This window comes from Dromiciops gliroides, chromosome 4 (assembly GCF_019393635.1).
Source record: "Dromiciops gliroides isolate mDroGli1 chromosome 4, mDroGli1.pri, whole genome shotgun sequence".
Taxonomy (NCBI): Eukaryota; Metazoa; Chordata; class Mammalia; order Microbiotheria; family Microbiotheriidae; genus Dromiciops; species Dromiciops gliroides.
This window is the reverse complement of record NC_057864.1, coordinates 128,804,139-128,824,600: the sequence shown is the minus strand read 5'-3', so window position 1 is coordinate 128,824,600 and position 20,462 is coordinate 128,804,139. Positions and strand designations below refer to the sequence as shown.

The 20,462-nt window shown below is 39.8% G+C and overlaps 1 pseudogene; it reads left to right on the top strand.

Annotated features, from left to right (window-relative positions):
- Positions 1-19,921: 19,921 nt before the first annotated feature.
- Positions 19,922-20,287, top strand: LOC122726309 (annotated as a pseudogene).
- Positions 20,288-20,462: the final 175 nt, after the last annotated feature.

Here is a 20,462-nt window from a genome sequence, read left to right as displayed (position 1 = left end):
CAATTAGCTAAGCAGACTCTGAACAGAAGAGCCTGCCTATTAGCTGTAGAAAGAAAGAGCCAAATAAAAGATCAGAAACTGTTGTTTCAAGGAATAGGATGGGGAAATAAGGGAAGGCTGACCCCAGATGCAGCACGTCTCCTGCTTAGAACCTCAGCTGTTGAGTCTCCTAGAGTGCAAAGGTAATCCAATTAATTTAGAAATACTTATAGCCAAGGTACATGGGGTCCCCAACAAGTTCAGATTCAGGAATGTGGACCCAGCCTAGATGATCTTAATGATTATGCCATATCATCAACCCCATCAGGTGCCAATGTAGAAAAGCCAGTAGATAACAAAAGAGCTAGAACAACCTGGAACCAGAATGACTTAGGATGTTGCAGTAGAAGCTCAATGGCAATCCTAATGCTTGCCCCTGGAATGCATGCCTTGAATCTAATTGCAAATATAGGTATATTTTTATACATGTGTTAATTACTGCTAATGTCTTGTATTTATTATAGCAAAATCTGGATGCACAATTGCTGCTATTTGCCCATGCACTAATAATTACATGTGTATTGTTGCTTTAAAGGCCTATTGATATTGCTAATGCTAGAATTTTCTCTTTTTGTTGTTTATGATTATTTGCAATTGTACTATGGATGTACATGTACTGTTATAATGTGTGCATGTAAATGTCTTGGGGAGGAAAGTAGTTCTTGGTTATTAAGACTAGGAAGATTCAGGAGGACCTGCTTGGGATCACAGATATTTGGAGGATTTTACCAGGATCAAAGAAACTTTGGAAGATCTTCCCAGGTTATTAAGAATCTTTGGGCATTCAGGAGTAGTAGTTGGTTTTGTAGTTCCTTGATAATGGTTCTTCTGCTTAAGGTCTGGGGTACCTAACAGGGCAAGTAGAGAGGTGAGAGTAAGACATTAGCAGATTGATGTATAGACTAGAAAGTGAGAGGAGAAAAGGTGGACTCCTATCAGGAGTATACCAGAGTTGAGATTAGACAGAACCAGCGGTTGTGGTAATTGGTGAGTATCAAGTCCATTCAAATGCTCCTTTCTTTATTCTGCTTTTCTCAGAGCACTGTGGGGGGTTATAATTGCCCAATCCGGAAGAAAAACCACTGAGGCAAAGCTCTGAGCCAATGGCACTTCATAAAAGGGTCCATAGTTCCCTCTGATGAAGTGGACCTGAGATGCCCCCTTCTTCCAGGGCCTCATTTTTTATAAGGGCTTGATGACATATTTGATACTTAAGCACTCTACAGGGGCTAGACAAGGTACAGAATCACATTGGTTGATGGACCTTACTTTGTAGGCCAATGATGCATCAGCTAGAATGGTATGTTGCAGAGTTGGGGGGAGGTTGGGTTGGGTGAAGCATGGGACATCTCCACTGATCAAGTGGCCATAATATGATCATAAGATGGTTACCTGCTCATGGTGGCCATGAGAGCAAGTGGTCTGGAGGTACAAAAATAAGTTGGGGTGCTTTCCATGTAATTGAGTCACCTCCTTCACGCTGGGCTTGGTCACCATAACAAGACAAAACAAAGGTGGAGGGCCTCTAGTTAGTTTCCTATGATTAAGCAAGTGAACTCACTGCAGAATTGTAGTTCACAGCTCTGGGGCCTAATATACAGAACTTATAGTCACTACCCCTATGGAATCATATAGAACTGATTAACACTGATTGGAATAGAGAAGGGTTCCAAATGAATTATTTCTCAGAGAACAGTGCTGGGAAAATTTCTATGTGGTGCAAAAAATCTCAATTCCTTTCTTTGACAGCTTCTTCTGAGACTAGGAAGAGTAGCCTAAAGGAAGGGAGAAAAAAAAAGGTGACCTTAGTTGACCCCTTTAATGCTTTATTTAAATGTTTATCTTCGGCTTGGAGCAGCAAAACTCACAGAAGAATGTGTTGAAATCATCTTCTAACCAAGAATAGCTTGGAAGGTCAGAAGGAGGGAGCTGCTGTGCTAATACAGGAGTCAAGCCCAACCCCACAGTCACCCTGACACAGATCCAGTCTCAGGAAGGCCTCACCAGAGAAGGAGACCCCCAGAGCCTCTGAATCAGCTGAAGTGCCAGTATTGTCTGGAACTAAGCTCACAGTCTGGTGAGTGGGATGAGTCCTGGGCAGGGGAGAGACTACAAGATTGAGGAAAAGGAAGCTAGGTCATGGGAGAAAAGATTTCTCAGCTTTTTACTCTGGGGTGGGGGCCAAGCTAATTAGAGAGTTTCAGCAATTTTAGTTATTTATTGAGAATATTCGAGGGCATACTCTAAGAGAAAATTGAATAAGTAATCCAGCCAGGAGCTGAGAGTGCTGGGGGTTGGCATGGGTGTCCCTGAATGTTGACACTCAGTACTGACAACTTTGCATTGCTGAAGATATTATGTGATCTCAACTGTTCCCTAACCAATAACATCTTTTTGTTCTTCACTGATTCACTCTGTAACTCTTTTCTATAGTAGTTATTCCAAACTTTCTCATATCTTGCAATCTCCTGATATCACTTTCACCTCTCTCTCTCTCTCTCTCTCTCTCTCTCTCTCTCTCTCTCTCTGCTGAGCACTTTGCCTATAATTTTACTGAAAATATAAAGACCCCTTCTATTTTTTTTATTCTGAATAGAATTTTATTTTCCAAAATATGTGTAAAAACAAAATTTTAACATCAATTTTTTAAAAACTTTGTGTTCCAACTTCCTTTCCCCCCTCCATTCCCATCCTCCACCCACAAGAACTCAATCAATTCAAAATAAGTTATACCTGAGTAGTCATGGAAAAATTCCCATATTAGCTAGTTGTGAGAGAAAACAGTCAAAAAACCCAAAACTTCAGATTAAGGAATTGTCAAAGAGGAAATGAAAAAAATTTTTTTTAAATGTGTTTCCATCTGTTTTCAGATACTATCAGTTCTTTCTCTGCAGATGGGCTGCAATCTTCATAAGTCCCTCAGGGTTACATTGGATCATTGCCTTGCTGAAAACAACCACATGCTTCCCAGCAGATCATCCCCCACTATTACTGTTGTTTTGTATACAGTACATTTCACTCTGCTTCAGCTCATATAGGTCTCAACAGGTTTTCCCAATAGCATCCTATTCATCACAACCTCTATATAGTACCTTAAGCTTGACAGAGAATCTTCTTCACAAAAGCCCAGCAAAGTAGGTACCATACATTTTGCCATTATAATCAATCATCATAACTATTTCCCTCCATCCCACTCCCTTCCCATGACATTTACTCTATCTTCTGTTTACCTATTCCTCCTCAGAGGTGCCTTACTTCTGACTATTCTCTCCCTCGCTCTGCACTCCCTTTTTTCACCCTTCCTTCCTTGTCCTCTTCCCCTCCTATTTTCCTGCAGGGTTAAATAGATTGCTCCTCCCAATTGGGTATGAAAGCTATTCTCTCCATGAGCTCACTCAAATGAGATAAGAAGACCCCTTCTATTTAAAAAAATCAGTATCCTCTCAGCTGGGCTCCCTTCTCCCCAGTACATACCCCCAAACCTCTTTTCTTGCTGCCCCCTTCTCATTTTCACATAAGTCTTTAGTAAAGAGGTGACCAGTCCCTCTGCCTGTGATCTTTTTTTTTTTTTAAGTGAGGCAATTGGGGTTAAGTGACTTGCCCAGGGTCACACGGCTAGTAAGTGTTAAGTGTCTGAGCCTGGATTTGAACTCAGGTACTCCTGACTCCAGGGCCGGTGCTCTATCCACTGTGCCACCTAGCTGCCCCTGCCTGTGATCTTGATCTCATCCCCTCCTGTTTCTTTCTTGGACCATGTTCCCCCTTGATCATTTCCTCTCTTGAGTCTCTCATCTTCAGTCTTTTCTTTTCTTTTTTTTTTTTTTTTTGCACAAGGCAATGAGGATTAAGTGACTTGCCCAGGGTCACACAGCTAGTAAGTGTCAAGTGTCTGAGGCCGGATTTGAACTCAGGTACTCTTGAATCCAGGGCTGGTGCTTTATCCACTGCACCATCTAGCTGCCCCTCATCTTCAGTCTTTATCCACTGGTTCTTCTCTATATAGACACATGTCCCCAACTAAAACAACAAGAACAACCTCACCTGGCTCTATCATTCCCTCTAGCTAGCATACCATATCTCTTCTCCCATTTAGAGGCACACCATTCTCCATCATGGCCTTCATTTCCCCCTTACCTTTCCAGTCTTTCATATTTAACTTCTCTTCACATTCTCTCTACTAACAGTCCTGCTAGCTGTTCCCTGGACACAACTTCCCATCTCCTTGCCTTTCAGAATTTCCAAATTCTTCTAAGCACAATATAAGTAACACCTCCAACAAGAGGCCTTTCTTGATTTCCCCCCATTGATAGTGTTGTCACCCTTTTGAAATTACTTTGCAGCATCATTTTTTCTTATCTCTGCGTATGTGTTGCATCCTCCTAGTTGAATATAAAAGTTCTGGGGTACAGGAACTATCCATTTTTTGTCTTTTTATCTCCAGTGCTTAACCCAGTGCCTTACACATGTTAGACATTTAATAAATGTCTGTTGGATTGAATTGAACCAATGAGGAAATACTCCCCTCCTCTCAATAGAGAGATAGTAGACTGGTCACAATTTTGCAAATGTCAGTCATTTTCATTACACTGGTTGGTTTTCCTCATTTTTCTTCACTATAAGGGGAGTTTTCTCCGCAAAGTCTCCATGCTGGAAAGACTTCAGAAACTGTCTTAGCACATACATCTATTCTCTGAGGACCAATCAAGCTAAGGCTAGAGAGGCTCATCACCAATAGGGGGTCACCAAGTGATGAATTCTTTGTTCATGGCCATCGATAAAAAAGAAAAATTTTAAATGCCCTAGTGTGTGGTGCCTTCTTCTTCTGCAGTGACAGTAGCAGAATGGCAAAAAAAAAAAAAAAAAAAAAGGAAACAGCAATAAAAATCAGACACTTTTGTGAGGCATAGCAAACACCAAATAACATCACAATTATAAAGCTGATTATATTTTAACAGACAGGAAATGACTGGTTATTGATGTGGGAGTCATCCCTACATCAGTTGTTAGAGCAAAATCAAAATCCATAACAAACTTGAACAAATGAGAGGATACTAGATACAATTGCAGCAACTCCAACCTGACCTAGTTTATAAAGAAGACGCTGATGCCAAAAAGTGGAAAACAGACCATTGACAGATCATCACCAATTCCAAAACAACTACAACCTGTGTAAATTAATCGCCATAACCCAGAGACCAAAAGTACCAAAAAATCACTTTAGCCAGAAAACTCTTGGTCTCTTGGCAAAGAGTTATACAAGTTGAGGATAGAAACTCATTTGTAAAATCTAACAGAGAAGATGGTAGGTTGTTATATTCACCTACCATAATTGCTTCATAAAACAGCAAGATACAACAGAGAGAACAGAATTTTACTGAAAGTTGAGTAAGAGCCCCAGCTAAGCAATCTTGTTGAGCACATTTAAGAAGGAAAATGGACAGAGGACTGCCAACAGACAAGAAGTGAATTTTTCTAACAAAGTATTTTCTCAGACTTACACATCAGAGTCCTAGATGTGTCTTGGGAGAGGGAAAAAATGTCACTGAGAAAAAACAATGGGAATAGCAACTGGACTAGTAGACTAAGTTCAGGAGAGGTCTGTGTTAGAGGCAGCAAAATTTTTTGGGCATTAAGGGATCAATTCTCAAGATACCTGAAAGAGGGAAAGATATATTGCAAATGCTGAAAAAAAAATATTAGAGCTTATTGTCATTCCTAGGAAGAGAACTAAGAGTTGGCCTCATCTGCCTTTATGGCTTCAGAGTGCTAAAGGCTGTACCAAACCCCAGGGGAGGCCTGCAGAGCTGCTGAAGACTTTGTCAATATTTACTATGAGACCATAGATAAAAGAAGAGGGTACAGACTACATTGGGCAGCTAGGTGGCGCAGTGGATAAGGGCACCAGTCTTAGAGTCAGGAAGACCCATCTTCCTGAGTTCAATTCTGTCTTCAGAGACTTACTAGCTGTGTGACCCTGAGCAAGTCACTCTACCCTGTTTCCCTCAGTGTCCTCATCTGTAAAATGAAGTAGAGAAGGAAATGGCAGACCACTTCAGTATCTCAGCCAAGAGAACCCAAAACGAGGTAAGGGAGAGTCAAACATAACAGAAAACGGGGGGAGGGGCAGCTAGGTGGCGCAGTGGATAGAGCACCAGCCCTGGAGTCAGGAGGACCTGAGTTCAAATCCGGCTTCCCACACTTGACACTTACTAGCTGTGTGACCCTGGGCAAGTCACTTAACCCTCACTGCCCCACAAAACCAAAACAAAACAAAACAATTGTCCTGAAGAGCACTGAAGTTTTCTTTGTAGAAAACATGCCTGTTAAATACTTTGAAATGGAAATTCTGAGCTTACTACTTCGTTTAAAGGTGACTGTACCAAGATAACAATGTAAATCCAATTGTTCTCAAAAATGGACTGCTTTACACATAATGCCCCATGGGTACTCTCATTAGGTCAGCATAACATCATAGGAGACTGATATGGGATCAATAATATAGAAAAAAAAAACCACTTGCCTCCATTAAATAAACGGTGAAAATTGCCTCAACTTAGGAGCTTTCTAAAACAGGACAATAAAAACACTATTATTACTTGTGTTTTCATAACTATTCAGATGTTATGGGAGTATATGCATGAAAAGATATTCAAATTGGGTTTTAGTGAATTACAGATATTAAAAATCAACATAACTAAATTGTTTTTGAAACTAGATCCATTTGACTAAATGAATTTTAATATATAAATATCATAATTTGGTAGTTGCATGTATTCATCAGCTTTTTTGACCATTCCTATTCACTTTTGGTTTTTGATGGTGTTAATTTGTCATGTTTCTCTGGTTCTTTTCTTACTTGGTACTGTTCCATAAAGGTCTTTTCAGTTTTCTTTATATCCCTCATGTTTTTTTATCTTAACTATTTGTTGATCTCTTTATATTATGGGAGGCTGTTATATTCACATACCACAATCTATTTGACTGTTCTCTTGCAGTTGGACATGTTACTTCCAGTTTTTAAAAATTACAAATGAAGTTTTTTTTAAACCACTGAAAGATTATCAGCAACTTCCAACCCATGTGCCTGTTTTTCCATCTCTACAGATTTTTATGAGAATCATCTACACATGCATTAGAGAAACCTTTGATGAAGGTTTGAGCAGATAGCAGGCAGGCTTTCACCAAATTTGATAGTAGATCATAATCACACAATTGACCAAAGAACATAAAATCCCATTAATCTCAACCAGCAATAAAAGAGGGACACAGATGTCTACCAAAGGTTTTTGACCCTGCCATGGACAATGTCCAGGGCAGAGTACAAATGGAAGAGGAATTCTTCATATATACATATATATACATATACATATATATATATATATATATATACACACACACACACACATACATATATAGATATATATAGAGAGATATACACACATATATAGATATATATACATACATATATAGATATAGATATAAATATCTTCCATATGTTCCTGTTTGTAGATACCAATAGCATCAATCCCCATATGGCTGCAGAGCCTTCTAAATGAGATCTGTGATCACTCAAGAAAGTTTGGCCTAACTATTCACACAGAAAAAATCAAGTGGATGAAGAATGCCTATTCTCAAGACTGTGATAGGCAGTTAGCTGTGTGGACAATCAGTAGTGCTAGTCCATCAGAACAGTAGCTTGAACAAACATTGCAAATAGACAATAAGCTTGGACCCAGAGTTAAATGAGAGGAAGAGAGTGAACAGGTTTGTCTCTGGGAAATTGTGCAGACTTTTTAATGATTCCATGTTTCCCCCTGGAACAAAGACTCATTGTTTTAATATCGTTATTCTTCCAGAAAATGTTATGTGGTCATGAGTCATAGAATACCCCAGTCTTTGAAGAATGAAAACTGAGGGACAACCAAAGGCCAGTGGGGAAATGCTTAGCAGCTGTGAATAGGCTGTAACACATTGCAACCAAAGAAGTGACAAGAGAAATGGTTTATTATAAGAAGAGTATGGCTGGAGAAAAGATAGGCCAGTCACATAGCAAGAGTGAGGGATAACCAATGGAAAGCCTGTTTGCCCAACTCTTGTCTATACCACAGCAAAAGAACTCCCAGAATTCTGGATAGACCCCCTCATGGAATTATGGAAGCACAAGAACAAGAATCACACAGGAGAGGCAAGAATGGATGGGTTACAATCTGTAGAGCAGGGGAAGCACTCACATCAACTACATCATAGATCCATCAAAGTAAAGCAGGGTTCTGTGTTGTTTGGGGTAGGGGGGGTTTATTGAGAATTAACTGTGGTATAAAAACAAAAAGCATCAATAAACTTTGAAAAACCCCAACAAAGATCTAACTCTTGGTAGGTCATGCCTTTGCTCTTTCCAGAACAAATGACTATTTAGATCAACCATGTCATGAAACCATCAAAAGGGTTAAGTTCTATAACAAGTCTTTGATAAGATATAACAAATGACAGTATCTTTATCTGCTCTCCATTGCCTTATAGGACTTTCCTAAGGATCAGTGATGCTAAGTGTCATTTATGTAAGTACCTAAATGCTGAATAAGTTGATTAAAAAAAATCATTGTAAAATTTAGACAAGAGGTTTCTGTAAAATTTGAGTGAGATATTATTCACTGTAAGCAACTCATTTACGATCTTGCATTATGCCAAAGATTGGGCATTGTGGCATATTGGATAGGAGAGATTTAGAAGTCAGGAAGACCTGTGTTCAAATTTGACCTCCGACCTTTTACTGTCTGTATGACCATGGACAAGTCACTTAACACCTCAACCTCAATTTCCTCATCTCTAAAATTTGGACTGTAGGTACTACCTACCTTGTAGTACCTACCTCAAAAGTTGTTGTGAGGCTCAAATGAGAGAGCGTAAGTAAAATGCTTTACAAACTTTAAATAAATGTCCATTATCATTCTTATTGTTATTGCTGTTGTTGTTGTTAGAGTTGTCTTATCCTGAGCCATCCACTCCAGACCACCAAACAAGGCAAGTTATCACAGTTCACCGTTACACAAAACTAGGTCAAATGGAAATCAGGCATCTACATTTGTGTAATTTCTTCCAAACATAATGTGGCAGCAATATATTGCCATAGTTAATATGACTGTGGAAACAGGAAAACCCAAGAAAGACATCAGATCAGCTTTAGAATTCTTGGGAGCAATTGAATAGAAAAGTTATTAGCATCCAGGGATCTCTGTATTTCAGCTGATTTCAGAAGAGATGGTCCAGTCTTCATTTCCCACATTTACAATGCTGAAACTCATACTGAAATAACTTGTGGGGGGCAGCTAGGTGGCGCAGTGGATAAAGCACCGGCCCTGGATTCAGGAGTACCTGAGTTCAAATCCGGCCTCAGACACTTCACACTAGCTGTGTGACCCTGGGCAAGTCACTTAACCCCCATTGCCCTGCAAAAAAACCCCAAAAACCAAACCAAAACAAAAAACCTATTTAAAAAAAATAAATAACTTGTGATAACAGTAAAGGCTTCTATAAGAGGATGATGGGGGGCTCCAATTTTGACTGTAAAGAAGTGAAACATAAGAAAAATGGCATCTCTGGAGAAAGCTAATAGTAACATGTTAATACCCAATTAGAACAAATGTAAATTTCAGTGAATCAAGAGCTCTGAAAGGAATCTTATGAACATTCTGAGTAATCAGTATTGTTTAGCATGATATCCCCCCCTTTTTTGAGGGGCAATGGGGGTTATGTGACTTGCCCAGGTTCACACAGCTAGTAAATGTCAAGTGTCAGAGGCCGGATTTGAACTCAGGTACTCCTGAATCCAGGGCTGGTGCTTTATCCACTGCGCCACCTAGCTGCCCCAATATCCCCTTTTATAAAAAGATGGCTAGCATTTCTACATAACAATTTAAGGTTTACAAAATATTTTATAAACATCTCATTTTATCCTCAAAACAACCCTGGGAAGTAGGTATGTCATCATTCCTATTTTATAGATGGTAAAACTGAGGCAGACAGAGGTTAAGTGATTTGCCCAGGATCATACAGTCAAGTAATTGTCTGAAGCCACATTTGAACTCAGATTTTTCTGACTCCAACTCCAGCACCCTATCCACTATGCCACCTAGATGCCTTTAAAAGATTAAAGAATACTGTACCTGGGGGCAGCTAGGTGGCACAGTGGATAGAGCACTGGCCTTGGATTCTAGAGGACCTGAGTTCAAATCCGGCCTCAGACACTTAACACTTACTAGCTGTGTGACCCTGGGCAAGTCACTTAAGCCCAATTGCCTAACCAAAAAAAAAAGAATACTGTACCCGTAAATGCTTTCTGTCTCTCTCTCTCACCTTCCTTCCTTCCCTTCTCCCTAAACCTTATCAGTGCCCTAGGGAACTCTGTAAGAAGACTATAGTTGTAGGACAGTTGCTGAATTACTTTGATAGTGAGTTTCCTCACTAAGAATTCTATACACCAATTAAATCACAGGTTGAGAACAACAACAAAATCATGGTTAACTCTCCTACTTTCAGTGGGCGGCGGTTCAGAATTGACAGGTTGCTGATATCATGTTGTTCTACTACCCCCTGGACATGTGGTAGCCCCATGCTCTGGACCACCACCCTAGCTGTACAAAGGTGCCCTTGAAGCAAATTTCAGGATTATCCACTGAGGCAGAGCCAAAGAGCTTGATACAGTATTAGGATCTTTTAGTGTGTGTAACTTTTTGCAAGTGTGCACGTTTGCAGCTCAAGCGGTAGATTAGCAAATTGATGATCATCTGTCCACTTCACATTAATAGGACTGTAAACTGCACACTTCATGATTTTGGACAGTATTCCTAATTCTGGTTACTTTCAGTTTTGTTCCCCCATCAAATATAACCTTACTCAAATATCATAACCACTAGTGCTGCTAGGTGGTGCAGTAAATAGAGCTCTAGCAGAAAGTTGAAGAACCTGAGTTCAAATCTGACTTCAGACACTTTGTAGCTATGTGACCCTGGGCAAGTCACTTAACGTTGTTAGCCTCAGTTTCCTCATCTATAAAATGAACTGGAGAAGGAAATGGCAAACCACTCCAGTCCCTTTGCCAAGAAAACCCCAAATGGGGTCATGAAGAGTCAGACACCACTGAAACAACTGAGTAACAACAAAGTGTTGATTTAAAGTTCTAGACATAGAACTCCAACCAAACTTCAGGTTTTGAAATAAGTTTCCAACACTTGGGGGATGCCTGTGTTCAAAGGCTAATTTTGGTGTTTTAATCTAACAAAACTGATGAGAAGGGGGGAAAAAACCAACCTTAGACTAGTTACAGAGCTGGCAAGATGTGGAGGTAGTGTCTATTCTCCCATATGGCTTCTTGGAAGGACCAAATCAAAACACAGTGTTGACTTGATGAGAACCTCCAGATCCATGATATCTCTCTCAAAATGGCTTCAAATGATTTCTGTACTGAAAACGAAACCTAAATTCTAAAAACAAACAAGCAAATAAACAAACTGATTAAAACTTCCATAAACACATTTTCATTTTTGGAACACCTAAGTTATTGTGCTTGCCTCGGCCATTCAAAATAAGGGCTCTTGCCTCCTCTAACTGGCATGAAGTGGAGACTCCCCATGACTTCCTGATGCTAAAGGATCAGAAATTGGCACCACTGGCTTAGGGTCTAAAATCAGTTACTTTGAACAATTCTTTAAATTGACCATTAAAATTTTCAGTTTCTGCCTCGAATTAATTATGGTTCCCCTCCAGCACCCAAGACAGCCCATTAGATTTTTTTTTATTTTTGGTGAGGCAATTGGGGTTAAGTGACTTGCCCAGGGTCACACAACTAGTAAGTGTCAAATGTCTGAGGCCAGATTTGAAGTCAAGTCCTTCTGAATCCAGGGCCGGTGCTCTATCCACTGTGCCACCTAGCTGCCCCCAGCCCATTAGATTTTAACTGAGTTTCAAATTTAGGCTCTGCTGATTCAAGTTTCCATTTAATCCCTTTTAATATTCAGCTTTCTGAATTTCTGACTATTTACAAATATCCTGGAACTCAGGACTCCATTACAAGTTAGTGTTTGTTTATATTGATTAAAGAACTCTCTTTTTGATATATTCCCAATAATTTCTTTCTTTTTTTTTTTTTAGTGAGGCAATTGGGGTTAAGTGACTTGCCCAGGGTCACACAGCTAGTAAGTGTGAAGTGTCTGAGGCCGGATTTGAACTCAGGTACTCCTGACTCCAGGGCCGGTGCTCTATCCACTGCACCACCTAGCTGCCCCCCAATAATTTCTTAAACTTTTGCTTCTCTGTTTTCAAATCACATTTTACAAGTTCTAAGTGTGTTGTTGGTTTTTGCATGTCTGACTCTTTGTGATCCCATTATGAGGTTTTCTTGGCACAGAGACTGGAATGGTTCGCCATTTTCTTCTCCAGCTCATTTTACAGACGAGGAAACTGAAGCAGTTAGGTTAAGGGATTTGCCCAAGATCACACAGTTACTAAGTATCTGAGGCAATATTTGAACTTGTGAAGAAGCGTCTTCCTGACTCCTATCTACTGCACCACCTAGCACATTCCTTTCTCTATTGGGCTTATTCTGTCATATCTAAGTCTTCCTGATTCCAGGCCCAGCCCTCTATCCACTATGCCACCTAGCTGCCCCAAAGTTACACTACTGCTAGTCAAGTCACATCCCCTACTCCTAGTCATGTCACTTTTTTCTAGGATCCAGCTGTTCTACTGAGGGAAAAACAGTATTGTATCTACATTCTCAATTGTGTCAGTCCCAAAGGCCCATTGTAGGGCTTTCCCTTTTCTAAGGGAAGATAGAGCCTTATCAGAAATCAGCTCTAAGCCTGATACACCGAGTGGTATTTAACTACTACATGTCAGTTTCCCAGAGAAATAGCCCCTAAAACTAAGGGCTTAAACCCTTAAAACAGTGTTTGCAGTATAAACACATCATGGTGGTGCAATCACTAGTGCCCATCTTTGATGGATCTGAAATCCCATAGTAGATAGAGCACTGGACTCAGAGAAGAGAAAACCTTAGTTTGATTTTTGCCTTTGATTAACCACCATGCCCTTCTTTGTTGCCCTTTGGATGGTTTGCAACCTTATTTTTTAAGAACCCAAGACCTATAGCCATATAGAATTGTTAGAAGAATGTTGATGTTTAAAAGTACTATTTCAAGGAGAAACTTGAGCTTTTTAAAAGACTACATAGGGGCAGCTAGGTGGCTCAGTGGATAAAACACCAGCCCTGGATTCAGGAGGACCTGAGTTCAAATCCAGCCTCAGACACTTAACACTAACTAGCTGTGTGACCCTGGGCAAGTCACTTAACCCCCATTGCCCCCCCACACACACACACAAAAGACTATATAATTTCCCAAAGGAAACCAGTTTATTCTCCTCATCTTCCTCCTATTTAATGATGGGCTAAATTAATTATATATTTGCAATATCTGTCCTAGATATGTACTGATGGACCAGCTCTCTGGTTTGTCTATCCAAATTGTCTATCTGTTGTCTGGACAATGGGCATTCATTATTTAATTCCTGTCTGGATAATTAGGTTCAGACTTTTGAGAGATTATAGATCCCATTTGGGAAGTTATGCATTGTTCTAGAACTTCATGTAAACCACCCATTATATCCACAAATAGAAACATTGACAAGACCTTAGCATTAACATTCCATGGGTCTCAGTTTTTTCACCAGTTGGTCTAGATGGACTCTGATATCCCTTCTAGCCCACGATCTGTGATTATATCATATACAAGGAACTCTCTCTTCCCTTTGCATTCTGCCCTAGACATGCTGCATGACAATGGCAGAAACCACACATGGACATAGGTCTCCCAGTTTTATGTCTCCTATGATATATCACCAGAGGGCCACTGAACGGTTCACTCTGTTATTTATGTCCTTCAACAAATCTCATGTAATTTGACATACGCAAAGGAAATGCTTTGTTGGTGGAAAGTCTTTAAGGTAGAATTTTGCTTTACCAAATTATTATATAGTCACATTTTTTAAAGTCAACAAATAATAAGCAAAGTAGGTTCCCATATTCTCTGCATCTTTCATCACTTGTGTGGCTATACTCTAGATGGAACATTGTAGGTATTTAATAAATGCTTATTGACTAATTGCCATAGAATATCATTTGTGAAAACCTGCATATTCTTCTTCCATACCTTCACCAAAGATATAACGTGTGTAGACCATTCTCCTAAAAATTCTTGTGGAAATGGAAACAAGTGTATGGAGTGGTAGTTATTGATATTTTCTTATTCATTTTTTTGTAATGATAAGGACTGATATTTTTCCCCAAGCACTGGAAAGTTCTTTATAGAATTTCTCACTTCCTTCTTTCCTAAAGATGATGGCACAAAAGTGATTATGATATCTAGCATTTATTTAGCATTTTCGGTTTTGCAAAAGGCTTTACAAATATTATCTCATTTGATCCTCACAACAACCCTAGGAGGTATGTGCTATTATTATCCCTATTTTACAAATGAAGAAACTGAGGCAGACTGAGGTTAAGTGACTCGCTGCCCAGGCTCACGCAGCTAGTAAATGCCTACAGCGGGATTTGAACTCAGGTCTTCCTGACTCCAGTTCATGATTCTTGTTGTTTTAAGACTCATCATAAAACCAAGGCCATGAGTTTATTTGCCCTTCCACAGAGAACCTGGGTATCATCCTTTGATTTAGCCACAGTACCTTTTTATCTTCTGGCTTCCTTTATAACAAGAAAGGCAAGCTTGGTACAATTTGGTTCCTTTAGTAATCTGTCCATTCACTGGTCACTAGACAGAGTTTGGAGGACTGTATGAATGTTTACAGATGACCTCAAAATGCTGAGTTTCTTTTCCTCCTCCACCCCCTTCTCTACCACTCCACTACTGTCACCTTGCAGTATTTTTCTCTATTTCATGGGTGGTAATAGCTAGGGAATTTTTACTAAGCAGCCAGGCTACTAGTGCTGAGTCTTTCCTTACTTAAGCTTGACCTCCTGAAACAGATACTATCAGATGCCAGGCCCATGGAATGGGATGGTAACATGTTTACCATTATAGTCAAGAATGATAGTAAATTTTACCATGTTAATAATAAATTTATCACATTAATAGTAAACGTTTGCCATTATAGTAAATGCTTACAATGTGCCAGCCACTAATGTTAAACACTCTAGATACAAATACAAAATTGAGACAGCCCCTGCTCTCAAGCACCTCACATTCCAATCAGGGGAGACAGCGCATGAGTTCAGCTGTAGAGCAGATGGAAAAGGCTGGTGGAACTGAAGGAGCAATGGCAGATGGGAAATCAGAGCGGCCTGCCATCTTACCAGGAGAACCACAATTGGTTCTCCTTGCTCCTCCCTGCAGTGTGATTGGCCGTGTCTCTGACTAACCACCTGTGGGAATGAAGGTAGAAAATTTGAGGGTCAGAGTGGAGCAGGGTTATGGGTGGGGATAAGAGGAGTCAGGATTCAGCCAGGACAGGGCACCCAAAGCATATTGGGACTTGGGCAGTGAGGCTGGGGTGGGAGGAGATTTCCTCCTGCTGGGCTGTCCGGAATGTGGGTAAAGGGTGGCTGCTAGCTGGAGCAGAAGAGGAGAAGGTCCACTTACCTGAAGCCTTTCCAGAATAGTAGAGCACACCTGAGCTTGCATTCCTGGACATGGCTGTCATGAACCCAGGGTGGCTTCCACACAGCGATGAGGGTTTAGAGGATTCTGAGAAGGATCTAGGCCCTAGAGATGGGGAAGCAGGGGTTCAGAGTGGCTAAGTACTTGCTGACAGGTCAGTCACATAGATAGTATCTGAATTGGGACTCATATTCAAAAGGCTTTGATTCTAAATCCTGTTAGCCACGGATGGAAAAGACTGGTGGAACTTGAGAAGCAATGGAAGGACAGATGGGAAGTCACAATGATGCACTCTCTTACGAGAAGCACTGTAATTGGTTCTCCTTGCTGTATATAAGTCTGTGTTCTTTCTATTATAGCCAGCTCCACTAATATAATCATTTAAAATAGTATTTCTGCTCTCAAGTGGAGATAACATCTGACCACAGAAATGTTTCCATTTTTGGTAGCACTTTTCCCCACGTGCATGTCCAGGGTCTCCTAACTGGGGAAATCAAAACAGGGTCGTTTCCTTAGGAGAATTTGGGGCCTATACCTTTAGGATCAGTTAGTTCTACCATTTGACCTTTAGAGGGTGCTGTCTGCTTTAGTAATCCGTACCAGCTATTCTACCACAGAACCTTCCTCAGGTCCCGCAGCCTTTGAGCAGGGCTGAGCACCAGAGAGGAGGTTGGGGTAAATGAAATCAACACTGATATTCCTAGAGCATAACTCTCATCGAGTGACTCCGCTGGTCAATAAGGCTTAGTGGCTTCTTTTGGGTCTTTTTCCCATAGAGATCATGGAAGGGGGAAAGGGACCCACATGTACAAAAATATTTATAGCTGCTCTTTAAGTAGTAGCAAGGAATTGGAAGTTGAGGGGGTGCCCATCAATTGGGGAATGGCTGGACAAGTTGTGGTATATGAATACAATGGAATACTATTGTGCTGTTAGAAATGATGAGCAGGAGGAATTCAGAGAAACCTGGAGGGTCTTACGTGAGCTGATGATGAGTGAGATGAGCAGAACCAGAAGAACATTGTACACAGTATCATCAACATTGAGTATTGACCTACTGTGATGGACTATATTCTTCTCACCAATGCAATGGTACAGAAGATAGAAGAGGATCTCCAAATCCAAGAAAAAAAAAAAAAAGAACTGTGGAGTATAGATGCTGATTGAACCATACTATTTCTTTTGTTTGGGGTGCTATTTTGGTTTTTTTTTTTTCTATTTTGAGGTTTTGCATTACTGCTCTGATTTTTTCTCTTATAACAGGATTAATGCAGAAATAGGATTAATGTTATTATGTGTATATATATGTATATGTATATAGATATATAGATATAACCTATATCAGATTACCTGCTGTCTAGGGGAGGGGGGAGGGAGGAGAGGGAGAAAAATCTGAAATTGTAAAGCTTGTATAAACAAAAGTTGAGAACTATCTTTACATGTAACGGAAAAAATAAAATACCTCATATGTAATAAAAAAAAAAAAAGAAATAAGGCTTAGTGGCTTCCTGTTGCCTCTAGGATAAAATGCTCAATCCTCTGTTTGACACTTAAGATCACAACCTAGCTCCACCCTATCTTTTCTACTTTGGTTCAGCGTTGCTCCCACTTGTGTTATAAATATTCCAGACAAATTGGACTCCTGGTTGTCTTGTACACAACATTCCATCTCCTTTCTCCATACCTTTGTCAATAGGATCCCCTATGCTGGAGACGTTTTCTCTTCTTACCTTGGGGCTTGGAATCCCCCACTCCTTTCATATCTCAGCTCAAGTGCCACATCCTTCAAGAGGTCTTGTCTGCTTTCCCTAGCTGTTAATGGCCCACCCACATTATTTTGTATGTATTTTACATTTATCTATGTTTACTTATATTTTTCTCCTCCCTTTCTCCTCCTCTCAATCCACCACCACCTCCTAACACTAAGCCCCTTAAAGGCAGGGACTGACTTGTTTCTGTCTGTCTTTGCATCCCCAGTGTCTAGTACACTGTGCTGCAAATTGAATAGTACTACCTGACAGTGCATCCCAAGGATTCAGCCATTGGTTGGAGAGATTTCTCTTGCATTTCATTCTCTATTCCTGCCAGAGGATCCCTGAATGAAGGTGAGCATACTCCTTGCTCTTTTTTTTTTCAGTTTCTCAATTAAATTCAATATATAATCAAGTTGGATTTATTCAATAAGGATAATTAATCAACCCCTTTTTAGTCACTAGAGAACTTAATGTAGATTTTTGGTTTTTTAAAGTTTAGAGAAGGACTTCGTTTTTTATTTTTAAAAATTTTTTTAAATTAGCAATCACTTTTTAAAATTTAGAGTTCTGAATTCTCTCCTTCCCTCTTGCTCCTCCCCCAGCCATTGAGAAAGCAAGCAATATATTAATAAATGTGAATTAATGCAAAATATATTTCCACATTAGCTATGTTTTTAGCACCCCCCCCCATCAAGAAAAATAAGGAAAGTGAAAAAATTATGCTTCAATGTGCACTCAGGGGCAGCTAGGTGACACAGTGGATAGAGTACTGGCCCTGGAGTCAGGAGGACCTGAGTTCAAATCCGGATTCAGACACTTAACACATACTATCTGTGTGACCCTGGGCAAGTCACTTAACCCCAATTGCCTCACCAAAAAAAAAAAATGCATTCAGACTCCATCAGTTCTATCTTTGGAGATGGATAGCATCTTTCGTCATAAGAATTATCTTTTATCATTGCATTGATCAGACTAGCCAACTACTCATACAAAACTGCTGTTACCATGTACAATGTTCTCCTGGTTCTGCTCACTTCACTATATATCAGTTCATATAAGTCTTTCCAAGACTTTCTGAAATCATCCTGCTCATCATTTCTTATAGCACAATAGTATTCTATCACAACCATATGTCAGAACTTGTTCAGTCATTCCCCAATTGATAGGCATCCCCTCAATTTCCAGTTCTTTGTCACCATAAAAAGAGCTGCTATAAATATTTTTATCCATATAGGCCATTTTCTTTTTTTTTTTTTTAAGTCTTATTGGGATACAAACCTAGTAGTGGCATTACTGGATCAAAGGGTATGCACAGTTTTATAGCCCTTTGGGAATAGTTCGAAATTGTTCTGCAGAATGGTTGGATCAGTTCACAGCTCCACCAATAGTGCATTAGTGTCTAAATTTTTCTACATCGTCTCCAACATTTATCATTTTCCTGATCGGTATGAGGTAGCACTTCAGAATTGTTTTAATTTACGTTTTTTCTAATTATCAGTGGTTTAGAGCATTTTTTCACAGGATTATATATAGCTTTGATTTCTTCTGAAAACTGCCTGTTCATACCCTTTGACCACTTATCAATTGGGGAATGACTTAGTATTTTTATAAATTTGACTCAGTTTAGGGAGTTTTAAACTTGGGCTCCATGAACTTCCAAAAAAATTTTTTATAACTGTATTTCAGTATAATTAATTTCCTTTATAATTCTAGGTATTTTAAGAATTTATAAACATTATTCTGTGAAGGGATGCATAGGCTTCACCAGATTGCCAAAGGAGTCCATGACCAAAAATGTTTAAGAAAACAACCCTGGGGCAGCTAGATGGTGCAGTGGATAGAGCACCGGCCCTGGAGTCAGGAGTACCTGAGTTCAAATCCGGACTCAGACACTTGACACTTACTAGCTGTGTGACCATGGGCAAGTCACTTAACCCCAATTGCCTCACTAAAAAAAAAAAAAAAAGAAAGAAAACAACCCTGGTCTAGGATAATGATATCACAGGTTTTTGTTGTTGTTCAGTTGTTCTTCAGTGGTGTCTGACTCTTCATGACCCCATTTAGGGTTTCTTGGCAGAGACACTGGAGTGAGTTGCCATTTTCTTTTCTAGCTTATTTTATAGATGAGGAAACTGAAGCAAACAGGTTTAAGTGACCTGTTCAGGGTCACAGAGCTAATAAGTGTTTGATGCCAGATTTGAACTCAGGGGGAATAAGTCTTCCTAACTTCAGGTCCAGCACTCTATCCATTATGCCAACTAGCTGCCAATCACAGGTTTACTTTTGCTCTTTCCTTTTGTGTTTCCCCCTTCTTACCTATTCCTCTATGGTACCACTCAGTGAGCTTGTCTTCATCTGGAGACAAAACCCATTTAAAATACATACAGCAGGTAAACAAGGTTTAAAAATAATAAATTTGTTTAAATTATAAAGGGAGCCCTTTCTGCTTCCTCAATCATCATGGCTCCTGTGAAGTAATCTGTGATGAAAGGCGGCAAAAAAAGAAGCAAGTGCTCAAATTTACCCTGGATTGTACCCATCCTGTGGAAGATGGGATTATGGATGCTATTAATTTTGAGCAGTTTTTACAAAGTGAATGGAAAGGCCGGCAATCTTGGTGGTGGAGTCGTAACCACTGAGATAAGCAAGAGTAAGATCACTGGGACTTCAGAGGTGCCATTTTCTAAAAGGTATTTGAAGTACCTGACAAAGAAATACTTAAAGAAGAACAATTTTCGAGATTGGCTCTGAGTGGTGGCCAATAGCAAAGAGAGTTACGAATTACGGTACTTCCAGATCAACCAGGATGAAGAGGAGGAGGATTAAACTCTTGGGTCTGGAAACGTTTTGTATATGATATCGAATAAAACCTAAACCAAAAAAAAAATTATAAAGGGAAACATTAGAAGCTTCCTCAATAAAGGCATGAGTAAGGGGGCAGCTAGGTGGTGCAGTGGATAAAGCACCAGCCCTGAATTCAAATCCGACCTCAGACACTTGA